Source organism: Pseudophryne corroboree, chromosome 10, assembly GCF_028390025.1.
Source record: "Pseudophryne corroboree isolate aPseCor3 chromosome 10, aPseCor3.hap2, whole genome shotgun sequence".
Taxonomy (NCBI): domain Eukaryota; kingdom Metazoa; phylum Chordata; class Amphibia; order Anura; family Myobatrachidae; genus Pseudophryne; species Pseudophryne corroboree.
In genome coordinates this window covers 70,398,176-70,411,062 of record NC_086453.1, presented here as the reverse complement: position 1 = coordinate 70,411,062, position 12,887 = coordinate 70,398,176, and positions in this window count along the sequence as shown.

Here is a 12,887-nt window from a genome sequence, read left to right as displayed (position 1 = left end):
AATGGCCATGTGGTTACCCAGTGAGTACCTTAGAAATGCTTCCATATGGCTTAGAGTAAATGGGCATGTGGATGATGGTTGTATACTTAGTTGCATGTTGCACTGTGTTTCTTATTATTATTGTAATTGATTTTGATAAAGTTCAACATCAATACTAAATACACAGAATATACTTTGAGAAAAGTCTCTCTGCTTAGCAAAATCTTTGGGAGGCTCCATAGCCCAGTGGTTAGGCAACCCGCCTACAGTGTAGATGGTGATTGCAGGGTCACAGGTTCAAATCCCAGGTTCAACTGGTGTTTGTAGTATTTGTCATTTTCCACCTGATAGTGCTAACAGTCTCAATACATAAATGGCCATGTTGTTCCCCAGTGAGTACCTTGGAAATGCTTCCATACGGCTTAGAATAAATGTGCGTGTGGATGATGGTTGGATGTTGCACTGTGTTTATTATTATTATTTTAATAGATTTTGTTAAAGTTCTACATCAATACTAAATACACAGAATATACTTTGATAAAAGTCTCTCTGCTTAGCATAATCTTTGGGAGCCTCCATAGCCCAGTGGTTAGGCAACCCGCCTACAGTGCAGATGGTGATTGCAGGGTCACAGGTTCGAATCCCAGGTTCAACTGGTGTTTGTAGTATTTGTCATTTTCCACCTGATAGTGCTAACAGTCTCAATACATAAATTGCCATGTGGTAACCCAGTGAGTACCTTAGAAATGCTTCCATATGGCTTAGAGTAAATGGGCATGTGGATGATGGTTGTATACTTAGTTGCATGTTGCACTGTGTTTCTTATTATTATTGTAATTGATTTTGATAAAGTTCAACATCAATACTAAATACACAGAATATACTTTGAGAAAAGTCTCTCTGCTTAGCAAAATCTTTGGGAGGCTCCATAGCCCAGTGGTTAGGCAACCCACCTACAGTGCAGATGGTGATTGCAGGGTTACAGGTTTGAATCCCAGGTTCAACTGGTGTTTGTAGTATTTGTCATTTTCCACCTGATAGTGCTAACAGTCTCAATACATAAATGGCCATGTGGTTCCCCAGTGAGTACCTTGGAAATGCTTCCATACAGCTTAGAATAAATGTGCATGTGGATGATGGTTGGATGTTGCACTGTTTATTATTATTATTTTAATTGATTTTGTTAAAGTTCTACATCAATACTAAATACACAGAATATACTTTGAGAAAAGTCTCTCTGCATAGCATAATCTTTGGGAGCCTCCATAACCCAGTGGTTAGGCAACCAGCCTACAGTGCAGATGGTGATTGTAGGGTCACAGGTTCGAATTCCAGGTTCAACTGGTGTTTGTAGTATTTGTCATTTTCCACCTGATAGTGCTAACAGTCTCAATACATAAATGGCCATGTGGTTACCCAGTGAGTACCTTAGAAATGCTTCCATATGGCTTAGAGCAAATGGGCATGTGGATGATGGTTGTATACTTAGTTGCATGTTGCACTGTGTTTGTTATTATTATTATTGTAATTGATTTTGATAAAGTTCAACATCAATACTAAATACACAGAATATACTTTGAGAAAAGTCTCTCTGCTTAGCATAATCTGCGGAGGCTCCATAGCCCAGTGGTTAGGCAACCCGCCTACAGTGCAGATGGTGATTGCAGGGTCACAGGTTCGAATCCCAGGTTCAACTGGTGTTTGTAGTATTTGTCATTTTCCACCTGATAGTGCTAACAGTCTCAATACATAAATGGCCATGTGGTTCCCCAGTGAGTACCTTGGAAATGCTTCCATACGGCTTAGAATAAATGTGCGTGTGGATGATGGTTGGATGTTGCACTGTGTTTATTATTATTATTGTAATTGATTTTGATAAAGTTCAACATCAATACTAAATACACAGAATATACTTTGAGAAAAGTCTCTCTGCTTAGCATAATCTTTGGGAGCCTCCATAGCCCAGTGGTTAGGCAACCCGCCTACAGTGCAGATGGTGATTGCAGGGTCACAGGTTCGAATCCCAGGTTCAACTGGTATTTGTCATTTTCCACCTGATAGTGCTAACAGTCTTAATACATAAATGGCCGTGTGGTTACCCAGTGAGTACCTTAGAAATGCTTCCATATGGCTTAGAGCAAATGGGCATGTGGATGATGGTTGTATACTTAGTTGCATGTTGCACTGTGTTTATTATTATTATTGTAATTGATTTTGATAAAGTTCAACATCAATACTAAATACACAGAATATACTTTGAGAAAAGTCTCTCTGCTTAGCATAATCTTCGGGAGGCTCCATAGCCCAGTGGTTAGGCAACCCGCCTACAGTGCAGATGGTGATTGCAGGGTCACAGGTTCTGAATCCCAGGTTCAACTGGTGTTTGTAGTATTTGTCATTTTCCACCTGATAGTGCTAACAGTCTCAATACATAAATGGCCATGTGGTTCCCCAGTGAGTACCTTGGAAATGCTTCCATACGGCTTAGAATAAATGTGCGTGTGGATGATGGTTGGATGTTGCACTGTGTTTATTATTATTATTTTAATAGATTTTGTTAAAGTTCTACATCAATACTAAATACACAGAATATACTTTGATAAAAGTCTCTCTGCTTAGCATAATCTTTGGGAGCCTCCATAGCCCAGTGGTTAGGCAACCCGCCTACAGTGCAGATGGTGATTGCAGGGTCACAGGTTCGAATCCCAGGTTCAACTGGTGTTTGTAGTATTTGTCATTTTCCACCTGATAGTGCTAACAGTCTCAATACATAAATTGCCATGTGGTAACCCAGTGAGTACCTTAGAAATGCTTCCATATGGCTTAGAGTAAATGGGCATGTGGATGATGGTTGTATACTTAGTTGCATGTTGCACTGTGTTTCTTATTATTATTGTAATTGATTTTGATAAAGTTCAACATCAATACTAAATACACAGAATATACTTTGAGAAAAGTCTCTCTGCTTAGCAAAATCTTTGGGAGGCTCCATAGCCCAGTGGTTAGGCAACCCACCTACAGTGCAGATGGTGATTGCAGGGTTACAGGTTTGAATCCCAGGTTCAACTGGTGTTTGTAGTATTTGTCATTTTCCACCTGATAGTGCTAACAGTCTCAATACATAAATGGCCATGTGGTTCCCCAGTGAGTACCTTGGAAATGCTTCCATACAGCTTAGAATAAATGTGCATGTGGATGATGGTTGGATGTTGCACTGTTTATTATTATTATTTTAATTGATTTTGTTAAAGTTCTACATCAATACTAAATACACAGAATATACTTTGAGAAAAGTCTCTCTGCATAGCATAATCTTTGGGAGCCTCCATAACCCAGTGGTTAGGCAACCAGCCTACAGTGCAGATGGTGATTGTAGGGTCACAGGTTCGAATTCCAGGTTCAACTGGTGTTTGTAGTATTTGTCATTTTCCACCTGATAGTGCTAACAGTCTCAATACATAAATGGCCATGTGGTTACCCAGTGAGTACCTTAGAAATGCTTCCATATGGCTTAGAGCAAATGGGCATGTGGATGATGGTTGTATACTTAGTTGCATGTTGCACTGTGTTTGTTATTATTATTATTGTAATTGATTTTGATAAAGTTCAACATCAATACTAAATACACAGAATATACTTTGAGAAAAGTCTCTCTGCTTAGCATAATCTTCGGAGGCTCCATAGCCCAGTGGTTAGGCAACCCGCCTACAGTGCAGATGGTGATTGCAGGGTCACAGGTTCGAATCCCAGGTTCAACTGGTGTTTGTAGTATTTGTCATTTTCCACCTGATAGTGCTAACAGTCTCAATACATAAATGGCCATGTGGTTCCCCAGTGAGTACCTTGGAAATGCTTCCATACGGCTTAGAATAAATGTGCGTGTGGATGATGGTTGGATGTTGCACTGTGTTTATTATTATTATTGTAATTGATTTTGATAAAGTTCAACATCAATACTAAATACACAGAATATACTTTGAGAAAAGTCTCTCTGCTTAGCATAATCTTTGGGAGCCTCCATAGCCCAGTGGTTAGGCAACCCGCCTACAGTGCAGATGGTGATTGCAGGGTCACAGGTTCGAATCCCAGGTTCAACTGGTATTTGTCATTTTCCACCTGATAGTGCTAACAGTCTTAATACATAAATGGCCGTGTGGTTACCCAGTGAGTACCTTAGAAATGCTTCCATATGGCTTAGAGCAAATGGGCATGTGGATGATGGTTGTATACTTAGTTGCATGTTGCACTGTGTTTATTATTATTATTGTAATTGATTTTGATAAAGTTCAACATCAATACTAAATACACAGAATATACTTTGAGAAAAGTCTCTCTGCTTAGCATAATCTTCGGGAGGCTCCATAGCCCAGTGGTTAGGCAACCCGCCTACAGTGCAGATGGTGATTGCAGGGTCACAGGTTCTGAATCCCAGGTTCAACTGGTGTTTGTAGTATTTGTCATTTTCCACCTGATAGTGCTAACAGTCTCAATACATAAATGGCCATGTGGTTCCCCAGTGAGTACCTTGGAAATGCTTCCATACGGCTTAGAATAAATGTGCGTGTGGATGATGGTTGGATGTTGCACTGTGTTTATTATTATTATTTTAATTGATTTTGTTAAAGTTCTACATCAATACTAAATACACAGAATATACTTTGAGAAAAGTCTCTCTGCTTAGCATAATCTTTGGGAGCCTCCATAGCCCAGTGGTTAGGCAACCCGCCTACAGTGCAGATGGTGATTGCAGGGTCACAGGTTCGAATCCCAGGTTCAACTGGTGTTTGTAGTATTTGTCATTTTCCACCTGATAGTGCTAACAGTCTCAATACATAAATTGCCATGTGGTAACCCAGTGAGTACCTTAGAAATGCTTCCATATGGCTTAGAGTAAATGGGCATGTGGATGATGGTTGTATACTTAGTTGCATGTTGCACTGTGTTTCTTATTATTATTGTAATTGATTTTGATAAAGTTCAACATCAATACTAAATACACAGAATATACTTTGAGAAAAGTCTCTCTGCTTAGCAAAATCTTTGGGAGGCTCCATAGCCCAGTGGTTAGGCAACCCGCCTACAGTGCAGATGGTGATTGCAGGGTTACAGGTTTGAATCCCAGGTTCAACTGGTGTTTGTAGTATTTGTCATTTTCCACCTGATAGTGCTAACAGTCTCAATACATAAATGGCCATGTGGTTCCCCAGTGAGTACCTTGGAAATGCTTCCATACAGCTTAGAATAAATGTGCATGTGGATGATGGTTGGATGTTGCACTGTTTATTATTATTATTTTAATTGATTTTGTTAAAGTTCTACATCAATACTAAATACACAGAATATACTTTGAGAAAAGTCTCTCTGCTTAGCCTTATTTTTGGGAGCCTCCATAACCCAGTGGTTAGGCAACCAGCCTACAGTGCAGATGGTGATTGTAGGGTCACAGGTTCAAATTCCAGGTTCAACTGGTGTTTGTAGTATTTGTCATTTTCCACCTGATAGTGCTAACAGTCTCAATACATAAATGGCCATGTGGTTACCCAGTGAGTACCTTAGAAATGATTCCATATGGCTTAGAGCAAATGGTCATGTGGATGATGGTTGTATACTTAGTTGCATGTTGCACTGTGTTTATTATTATTATTGTAATTGATTTTGATAAAGTTCAACATCAATACTAAATACACAGAATATACTTTGAGAAAAGTCTCTCTGCTTAGCATAATCTTCGGGTGGCTCCATAGCCCAGTGGTTAGGCAACCCACCTACAGTGCAGATGGTGATTGCAGGGTCACAGGTTCGAATCCCAGGTTCAACTGGTGTTTGTAGTATTTGTCATTTTCCACCTGATAGTGCTAACAGTCTCAATACATAAATTGCCATGTGGTAACCCAGTGAGTACCTTAGAAATGCTTCCATATGGCTTAGAGTAAATGGGCATGTGGATGATGGTTGTATACTTAGTTGCATGTTGCACTGTGTTTCTTATTATTATTGTAATTGATTTTGATAAAGTTCAACATCAATACTAAATACACAGAATATACTTTGAGAAAAGTCTCTCTGCTTAGCAAAATCTTTGGGAGGCTCCATAGCCCAGTGGTTAGGCAACCCGCCTACAGTGCAGATGGTGATTGCAGGGTTACAGGTTTGAATCCCAGGTTCAACTGGTGTTTGTAGTATTTGTCATTTTCCACCTGATAGTGCTAACAGTCTCAATACATAAATGGCCATGTGGTTCCCCAGTGAGTACCTTGGAAATGCTTCCATACAGCTTAGAATAAATGTGCATGTGGATGATGGTTGGATGTTGCACTGTTTATTATTATTATTTTAATTGATTTTGTTAAAGTTCTACATCAATACTAAATACACAGAATATACTTTGAGAAAAGTCTCTCTGCTTAGCCTTATTTTAGGGAGCCTCCATAACCCAGTGGTTAGGCAACCAGCCTACAGTGCAGATGGTGATTGTAGGGTCACAGGTTCAAATTCCAGGTTCAACTGGTGTTTGTAGTATTTGTCATTTTCCACCTGATAGTGCTAACAGTCTCAATACATAAATGGCCATGTGGTTACCCAGTGAGTACCTTAGAAATGATTCCATATGGCTTAGAGCAAATGGTCATGTGGATGATGGTTGTATACTTAGTTGCATGTTGCACTGTGTTTATTATTATTATTGTAATTGATTTTGATAAAGTTCAACATCAATACTAAATACACAGAATATACTTTGAGAAAAGTCTCTCTGCTTAGCATAATCTTCGGGTGGCTCCATAGCCCAGTGGTTAGGCAACCCACCTACAGTGCAGATGGTGATTGCAGGGTCACAGGTTCGAATCCCAGGTTCAACTGGTGTTTGTAGTATTTGTCATTTTCCACCTGATAGTGCTAACAGTCTCAATACATAAATGGCCATGTGGTTCCCTTAGAAATGGAGGCATAATCTTTGGGAGCCTCCATAACCCAGTGGTTAGGCAACCAGCCTACAGTGCAGATGGTGATTGTAGGGTCACAGGTTCGAATTCCAGGTTCAACTGGTGTTTGTAGTATTTGTCATTTTCCACCTGATAGTGCTAACAGTCTCAATACATAAATGGCCATGTGGTTACCCAGTGAGTACCTTAGAAATGCTTCCATATGGCTTAGAGCAAATGGGCATGTGGATGATGGTTGTATACTTAGTTGCATGTTGCACTGTGTTTGTTATTATTATTATTGTAATTGATTTTGATAAAGTTCAACATCAATACTAAATACACAGAATATACTTTGAGAAAAGTCTCTCTGCTTAGCATAGTCTTCGGAGGCTCCATAGCCCAGTGGTTAGGCAACCCGCCTACAGTGCAGATGGTGATTGCAGGGTCACAGGTTCGAATCCCAGGTTCAACTGGTGTTTGTAGTATTTGTCATTTTCCACCTGATAGTGCTAACAGTCTCAATACATAAATGGCCATGTGGTTCCCCAGTGAGTACCTTGGAAATGCTTCCATACGGCTTAGAATAAATGTGCGTGTGGATGATGGTTGGATGTTGCACTGTGTTTATTATTATTATTGTAATTGATTTTGATAAAGTTCAACATCAATACTAAATACACAGAATATACTTTGAGAAAAGTCTCTCTGCTTAGCATAATCTTTGGGAGCCTCCATAGCCCAGTGGTTAGGCAACCCGCCTACAGTGCAGATGGTGATTGCAGGGTCACAGGTTCGAATCCCAGGTTCAACTGGTATTTGTCATTTTCCACCTGATAGTGCTAACAGTCTTAATACATAAATGGCCGTGTGGTTACCCAGTGAGTACCTTAGAAATGCTTCCATATGGCTTAGAGCAAATGGGCATGTGGATGATGGTTGTATACTTAGTTGCATGTTGCACTGTGTTTATTATTATTATTGTAATTGATTTTGATAAAGTTCAACATCAATACTAAATACACAGAATATACTTTGAGAAAAGTCTCTCTGCTTAGCATAATCTTCGGGAGGCTCCATAGCCCAGTGGTTAGGCAACCCGCCTACAGTGCAGATGGTGATTGCAGGGTCACAGGTTCTGAATCCCAGGTTCAACTGGTGTTTGTAGTATTTGTCATTTTCCACCTGATAGTGCTAACAGTCTCAATACATAAATGGCCATGTGGTTCCCCAGTGAGTACCTTGGAAATGCTTCCATACGGCTTAGAATAAATGTGCGTGTGGATGATGGTTGGATGTTGCACTGTGTTTATTATTATTATTTTAATTGATTTTGTTAAAGTTCTACATCAATACTAAATACACAGAATATACTTTGAGAAAAGTCTCTCTGCTTAGCATAATCTTTGGGAGCCTCCATAGCCCAGTGGTTAGGCAACCCGCCTACAGTGCAGATGGTGATTGCAGGGTCACAGGTTCGAATCCCAGGTTCAACTGGTGTTTGTAGTATTTGTCATTTTCCACCTGATAGTGCTAACAGTCTCAATACATAAATTGCCATGTGGTAACCCAGTGAGTACCTTAGAAATGCTTCCATATGGCTTAGAGTAAATGGGCATGTGGATGATGGTTGTATACTTAGTTGCATGTTGCACTGTGTTTCTTATTATTATTGTAATTGATTTTGATAAAGTTCAACATCAATACTAAATACACAGAATATACTTTGAGAAAAGTCTCTCTGCTTAGCAAAATCTTTGGGAGGCTCCATAGCCCAGTGGTTAGGCAACCCGCCTACAGTGCAGATGGTGATTGCAGGGTTACAGGTTTGAATCCCAGGTTCAACTGGTGTTTGTAGTATTTGTCATTTTCCACCTGATAGTGCTAACAGTCTCAATACATAAATGGCCATGTGGTTCCCCAGTGAGTACCTTGGAAATGCTTCCATACAGCTTAGAATAAATGTGCATGTGGATGATGGTTGGATGTTGCACTGTTTATTATTATTATTTTAATTGATTTTGTTAAAGTTCTACATCAATACTAAATACACAGAATATACTTTGAGAAAAGTCTCTCTGCTTAGCCTTATTTTTGGGAGCCTCCATAACCCAGTGGTTAGGCAACCAGCCTACAGTGCAGATGGTGATTGTAGGGTCACAGGTTCAAATTCCAGGTTCAACTGGTGTTTGTAGTATTTGTCATTTTCCACCTGATAGTGCTAACAGTCTCAATACATAAATGGCCATGTGGTTACCCAGTGAGTACCTTAGAAATGATTCCATATGGCTTAGAGCAAATGGTCATGTGGATGATGGTTGTATACTTAGTTGCATGTTGCACTGTGTTTATTATTATTATTGTAATTGATTTTGATAAAGTTCAACATCAATACTAAATACACAGAATATACTTTGAGAAAAGTCTCTCTGCTTAGCATAATCTTCGGGTGGCTCCATAGCCCAGTGGTTAGGCAACCCACCTACAGTGCAGATGGTGATTGCAGGGTCACAGGTTCGAATCCCAGGTTCAACTGGTGTTTGTAGTATTTGTCATTTTCCACCTGATAGTGCTAACAGTCTCAATACATAAATTGCCATGTGGTAACCCAGTGAGTACCTTAGAAATGCTTCCATATGGCTTAGAGTAAATGGGCATGTGGATGATGGTTGTATACTTAGTTGCATGTTGCACTGTGTTTCTTATTATTATTGTAATTGATTTTGATAAAGTTCAACATCAATACTAAATACACAGAATATACTTTGAGAAAAGTCTCTCTGCTTAGCAAAATCTTTGGGAGGCTCCATAGCCCAGTGGTTAGGCAACCCGCCTACAGTGCAGATGGTGATTGCAGGGTTACAGGTTTGAATCCCAGGTTCAACTGGTGTTTGTAGTATTTGTCATTTTCCACCTGATAGTGCTAACAGTCTCAATACATAAATGGCCATGTGGTTCCCCAGTGAGTACCTTGGAAATGCTTCCATACAGCTTAGAATAAATGTGCATGTGGATGATGGTTGGATGTTGCACTGTTTATTATTATTATTTTAATTGATTTTGTTAAAGTTCTACATCAATACTAAATACACAGAATATACTTTGAGAAAAGTCTCTCTGCTTAGCATAATCTTTGGGAGCCTCCATAGCCCAGTGGTTAGGCAACCAGCCTACAGTGCAGATGGTGATTGCAGGTTCACAGGTTCGAATCCCAGGTTCAACTGGTGTTTGTAGTATTTGTCATTTTCCACCTGATAGTGCTAACAGTCTCAATACATAAATGGCCATGTGGTTACCCAGTGAGTACCTTAGAAATGCTTCCATATGGCTTAGAGCAAATGGGCATGTGGATGATGGTTGTATACTTAGTTGCATGTTGCACTGTGTTTATTATTGTAATTGATTTTGATAAAGTTTAACATCAATACTAAATACACAGAATATACTTTGAGAAAAGTCTCTCTGCTTAGCATAATCTTCGGGAGGCTCCATAGCCCAGTGGTTAGGCAACCCACCTACAGTGCAGATGGTGATTGCAGGGTCACAGGTTCGAATCCCAGGTTCAACTGGTGTTTGCAGTATTTGTCATTTTCCACCTGATAGTGCTAACAGTCTCAATACATAAATGGCCATGTGGTTCCCCAGTGAGTACCTTGGAAATGCTTCCATACAGCTTAGAATAAATGTGCATGTGGATGATGGTTGGATGTTGCACTGTGTTTATTATTATTATTTTAATTGATTTTGTTAAAGTTCTACATCAATACTAAATACACAGAATATACTTTGAGAAAAGTCTCTCTGCATAGCATAATCTTTGGGAGCCTCCATAGCCCAGTGGTTAGGCAACCCGCCTACAGTGCAGATGGTGATTGCAGGGTCACAGGTTCAAATCCCAGGTTCAACTGGTGTTTGTAGTATTTGTCATTTTCCACCTGATAATGCTAACAGTCTCAATACATAAATGGCCATGTGGTTACCCAGTGAGTACCTTAGAAATGCTTCCATATGGCTTAGAGCAAATGGGCATGTGGATGATGGTTGTATACTTAGTTGCATGTTGCACTGTGTTTGTTATTATTATTATTGTAATTGATTTTGATAAAGTTCAACATCAATACTAAATACACAGAATATACTTTGAGAAAAGTCTCTCTGCTTAGCATAATCTTCGGAGGCTCCATAGCCCAGTGGTTAGGCAACCCGCCTACAGTGCAGATGGTGATTGCAGGGTCACAGGTTCGAATCCCAGGTTCAACTGGTGTTTGTAGTATTTGTCATTTTCCACCTGATAGTGCTAACAGTCTCAATACATAAATGGCCATGTGGTTCCCCAGTGAGTACCTTGGAAATGCTTCCATACGGCTTAGAATAAATGTGCGTGTGGATGATGGTTGGATGTTGCACTGTGTTTATTATTATTATTGTAATTGATTTTGATAAAGTTCAACATCAATACTAAATACACAGAATATACTTTGAGAAAAGTCTCTCTGCTTAGCATAATCTTTGGGAGCCTCCATAGCCCAGTGGTTAGGCAACCCGCCTACAGTGCAGATGGTGATTGCAGGGTCACAGGTTCGAATCCCAGGTTCAACTGGTATTTGTCATTTTCCACCTGATAGTGCTAACAGTCTTAATACATAAATGGCCGTGTGGTTACCCAGTGAGTACCTTAGAAATGCTTCCATATGGCTTAGAGCAAATGGGCATGTGGATGATGGTTGTATACTTAGTTGCATGTTGCACTGTGTTTATTATTATTATTGTAATTGATTTTGATAAAGTTCAACATCAATACTAAATACACAGAATATACTTTGAGAAAAGTCTCTCTGCTTAGCATAATCTTCGGGAGGCTCCATAGCCCAGTGGTTAGGCAACCCGCCTACAGTGCAGATGGTGATTGCAGGGTCACAGGTTCTGAATCCCAGGTTCAACTGGTGTTTGTAGTATTTGTCATTTTCCACCTGATAGTGCTAACAGTCTCAATACATAAATGGCCATGTGGTTCCCCAGTGAGTACCTTGGAAATGCTTCCATACGGCTTAGAATAAATGTGCGTGTGGATGATGGTTGGATGTTGCACTGTGTTTATTATTATTATTTTAATTGATTTTGTTAAAGTTCTACATCAATACTAAATACACAGAATATACTTTGAGAAAAGTCTCTCTGCTTAGCATAGTCTTTGGGAGCCTCCATAGCCCAGTGGTTAGGCAACCCGCCTACAGTGCAGATGGTGATTGCAGGGTCACAGGTTCGAATTCCAGGTTCAACTGGTGTTTGTAGTATTTGTCATTTTCCACCTGATAGTGCTAACAGTCTCAATACATAAATGGCCATGTGGTTCCCCAGTGAGTACCTTGGAAATGCTTCCATATGGCTTAGAATAAATGTGCGTGTGGATGATGGTTGGATGTTGCACTGTGTTTATTATTATTATTTTAATTGATTTTGTTAAAGTTCTACATCAATACTAAATACACAGAATATACTTTGAGAAAAGTCTCTCTGCTTAGCATAATCTTTGGGAGCCTCCATAGCCAGTGGTTAGGCAACCCGCCTACAGTGCAGATGGTGATTGCAGGGTCACAGGTTCGAATGGTATCCGGTCGATGGATCGGCAGACGCTTGATCGACAATGCGAACATCGACCACGCAACATAGACAACATCTACATCGACAGTGTTCGAACATCTACAAACACAAGATCGACATCACACTAACATCGGCACACACTACATCGACAAACACTGAACATTGACAATACGTATACTCGATAAACAAAACATCGACACACAAATGATCGATCACGCACAACATCGAAACAACGTCAGGTCGACCAACAAATCATCGACATGTAATTGTTCTACAAACAAATGCATCGACCTACTGAAGATCGACCAACCATAGACAGACAAAACATAGATCGACATGTAATTGTGCGACAAACAAATACATCGACTTACTGAAGATCGACAAACC